Below are 4,349 nucleotides of genomic sequence, written 5' to 3' on the forward strand. Positions count from 1 at the left end.
AATACCACACTCTCAACAATAGGCAGACTGTCCAGACAGAAAATCAATACAGAAACAATGGACTTGAATAACACCATAGGCCAAACGGACCTCACAGACATACAGAATATTCCAACCAAGAGTAGCAAAATACACACTCTTCTCAAGCATACCCAAAACATTCTCAAGGACATCACAAAATAAGTCTTAACAAATTTCTGAAGATTGGAATCAGATCTAGTATCTTTTTCTGACCACCTGCATGGCACTAGAAATCAATAACAGGAAGAAAGCTTAAAAAATCATGGATATGTGGAAATTAAACAACATGGTTCTGAACAAAACGGGCCAAAAAAGATATAAAAACGGACATCAAAAATAACTTGAGGCAGACAAAATTAGAAACACAACATACTAAAATTTATGGAATGCAGCAAAAGAAGTTCTAAGATGAAAATTTATAGTAGTAAATGCCTACATTAAGAAAAAAGAAAGACCTCAAACAATCTAACCTTAAACCTCAAGGAACTAGAAAAAAAGAAGAACTAAGCCCAAAGTTAACAAAAGGGAGGAAAAATAAAGATCAGAGTAGAAGTAAATTAAATGGGTACTAGAAAGACAATAAGAAAGGTCAAGAAAACTAGGAGTTTTTTTAAAAGTTAAACAAGTATGATAAACTTTTAGCTAAACTGAGAAAGAGAGATGAGGCAAATTACTAAAATTATAAGCAAAAGTCAAGACAACTGATATCACAGAAATACAAGGGGTCATAAAATACTGCTATAAAAATGATATGCCAAAAAATTAGCTAATTTGTAGAAGTAGATAAATTCCTGGAGGCATAAAACTTAGCAAGACTGAATCATGAAGTAATAGAAAATCTGAACAGACCAATAACTAGCAAAGAAATTGAATCAGTAATCAAAACTTTCCCAAAAAATAAAAGCCCGGGACCAGATGCCTTCACTGACGAATTGTACCAAATATTAATATGAAATGAACTGTACCAAAGAATGAATATTAATCCTTCTCAAACTCTCCCAAAAACTTGAAGAGGAAGGAACACTTCCAAACTCCTTTTTAGAGGATCAGCATTACTCTGATACCAAAGCCAGACAAGGGCACTACAAGAAAAGAAAATTATGAGCCAATATCCCTGATGAACACAGATGCAAAAATACTCAATGAAATGCCAAGAAACTAAATGCAAGAACTTCAAGAGCACATTAAAAGGATCATACACCATGATCAAGTGGGATTTATCCCTGGTATGCAAGAGTGGTTTCAATCAATAAATATGATTTACCACATTAACAGAATGAAGGATAAAAATCATATAATCATTTTAATAGATGCAGCATTTGACCAAAACAAATTTAAATAAAAAAAAAAAGCATTTGACAAAATTGAACATCCTTTCATGTTAAAAACCCTGAACAAATTAGGTATGGAAGGAATGTACCTCACTCTAATGAAGGCCATACATGACAAGCTCATAGATAACATCATACTCTATGGCAAAAAGATAAAGCCTTTCCTCTAAAATCAGGAAAAGACAGGGATGTCCACTCTTGCCACTTCTATTTAACAGAGTACTCAAAGTTCTAGACACAGAAATTATGCAAGGAAAAGAAATAAAAGATATCCAAAGTAGAAAGAAAGAAAGAAAGAAAAGAAAGAAAGAAAGAAAGAAAGAAAGAAAGAAAGTTATCTGTTTGCAGATGACATGATCCCATACATAGAAAACCGTAATGTCTCCACCAAAAAAAGAAAAAAAAACACCTGTTAGAATAATTCAGTAGAGTTGCAGATACAAAATTAACATACAAAAATCAGTTGTGTTTCTATACACTAACAATGAACTATCCAAAAGAGAAATTCAGAAAGTAATCACATTTACAATAGCATCAAAAACAATAAAATACTTAGGAATAGATTTAACCATGGAGGTAAAATTGACTTCAAACTGTATTACAAAGCTATAATACCCAAGACAGTATTATACAGGCATAAAAACAGAACCATGGACCTGTAAAACAAAATACATACACCAGAAATTAACCCACTCATATATGGTCAACTAATCTTTCACAAGGGCACCAGGAACACACAATGGGGAAAGGATAGTCTTATATAAATGGTATTAGGGAAACTGAAAATCCACATGCAAAAAAATAAAGCTGGACTTCTGTCTTACACCATTCACAGAAACTAACTCAAATGGATCAAAAAATTTAAATGTAACACCTAAAGCCATAAAAGTTCTAGAAGAAAACATAGGGGAAAAGCTCCTTGACATTGGTCTTGACAATTATTTCCTAGGTAAAAACACCAAAAGCACAGGCAACAAAGTTAAAGTAGGACTACTTCAAACTGAGGAGCTTCTGGGGCGCCTGGGTGGCTCAGTCGGTTGAGCGTCCGACTTCCGCTCAGGTCATGATCTCGTGGTCCGTGGGTTCAAGCCCCACGTCAGGCTCTGTGCTGACAGCTCAGAGCCTGGAGCCTGTTTCAGATTCTGTGTCTCCCTCTTTCTCTGACCCTCCCCTGTTCATGCTCTCTCTCTGTCTCAAAAATAAATAAATGTTAAAAATAAAATAAAAAATAAAATAAATAAATAAACTAAAGAGCTTCTGTACAGCAAAACCTGAGAAGAGGTTAATGTCCAAAATACATAAAGAATCCATACAACTCTTGAAGGGATACATGCACCCCAACATTTGTAGCAGCATTATCAACAATAGCCATAGCCATATTATGGAAACAGCCCAAATGTCCATAAACTGATGAATAAAGATGTGGAATGGAATATTACTCAGTCATCAAAAAAGAATGAAATCTTGCCATTTGCAATGACGTGAATGGAGTTATGGTGTATCATGCTAAGTAAAATAAGTCAGTCAGGGAGAGACAAATATCGTATGATTTCGCTCACATGTGGAATTTAAGAAACAAAAGTAATGAATATAGGAGAAATAAAAAAACAAGAGACAAACCATGAAAACAGTCTCTTAACCACAGAGAACAAACTGATGGTTATCAGAGGGGAGGTGTGTGGGGGCTGGGTTAAACAGCTGATAAGGATTAAGGAGGGCACATGTTATGATGAGCACCAGGTGTTGTATGTTAAGTGATGAATTACTAAATTCTACATCTAAATTCTACTAAATTCTACACTAAATTCTACAACCAATATCACACTGTATGTTAAATAACTGAAATTAAAGTTAAAACTTAATTAAAAGGGCACCTGGGTAGCTCAGTCACTTAAGCATCTGACTCTTGGTATCAGCTCAGGCCATGATCTCAAGGTTCAGGAGTTCAAGCCACGCATCAGGCTCTGCACTGACAGTGTGGAACCTGCTTGGGATTCTTTCTTTCTTTCTTTCTTTCTTTCTTTCTTTCTTTCTTTCTTTCTTTCTTTCTTTCTTTCTTTTTCTTTCTTTCTTTCTCTCTCTCTCTCTGCCCCTCCCACATGCACATACTCTTTCAAAGTAAATAAACAAACTTTTAAAAATGTAATTAAAAAAAAGAACTCATACATCTCAATAGCAAAAAAAGCAAATAATTCATTTTTTTTAATGGGCAAAGACCTGAATAGACATTTTTCCAAAGACATACAAATGGCCAATAGGTACATGAAAAATTGCTCAACATCACTAACCATCAGGTAAATCCAAATCAAAACCATATAAGATATTACCTGTTAGTATGACTATCATCAAAAATACAAGAGCTAACCAATGTTGACAAAGATGTGAGGAAAGTGGTAGTATTACACACTATTGCTGGGAATGTAAATTGGGATAGCATTATGGAAAACAATATGACAGTTCTTTCAAAAATTAAAAATAGAACTACCATATGACCCAGCCACCCCACTCCCCGGTATGTATCTGAAGGAAATGAAATTGGTATCCAAATGACATCTGCATTCCCATGTTCATTGCAGCATTATTCACAATAGTCAAAATATGGAAACGACCTTAATGCCCTTCGACAGATGAGTGGATAAAGAAAAAAATGGATAAAAGAATAGATAAAATGAAATACTCTTTAGCTACTAGAAAGAAAGAAATTTTGACGCTTGCAACAACAGGGGTGAAAGTGGAGGGGATTACACTAGGTGAGATAAGCTGGGCAGAGAAAGACAAACAAATGCATGGTATCACTTATAAGTGGGATCTACCAGAAAAAAAAAGTCAATTTCATAGAGACAGAGAATAGAATGGAAATTGTCAGGGGCTGGGGGGACAGGGAAGTCAGAGATGTGAGCTAAAAGTTATAAACTTACAGTTATAAGAATGAATTCTGAGGCTCTAACGTACAACATGGTGACTATAGTTAATAATATTGTGTTGTATATTTGAAAA

The 4,349-nt window shown here is 34.6% G+C and overlaps 1 non-coding gene across 1 annotated transcript; it reads left to right on the plus strand.

The window, feature by feature from the left end:
• The first annotated feature begins 2,370 nt into the window (after positions 1 to 2,370).
• TRNAG-UCC (transfer RNA glycine (anticodon UCC)) lies at positions 2,371 to 2,455 on the plus strand. Its single transcript has one exon. It is a non-coding gene; the product is annotated as a tRNA-Gly (tRNA).
• Positions 2,456 to 4,349: the final 1,894 nt, after the last annotated feature.

Source organism: Panthera pardus, unplaced genomic scaffold (genome assembly GCF_024362965.1).
Source record: "Panthera pardus isolate Hobbes unplaced genomic scaffold, ASM2436296v1 HiC_scaffold_12, whole genome shotgun sequence".
Classification (NCBI taxonomy): Eukaryota; Metazoa; Chordata; class Mammalia; order Carnivora; family Felidae; genus Panthera; species Panthera pardus.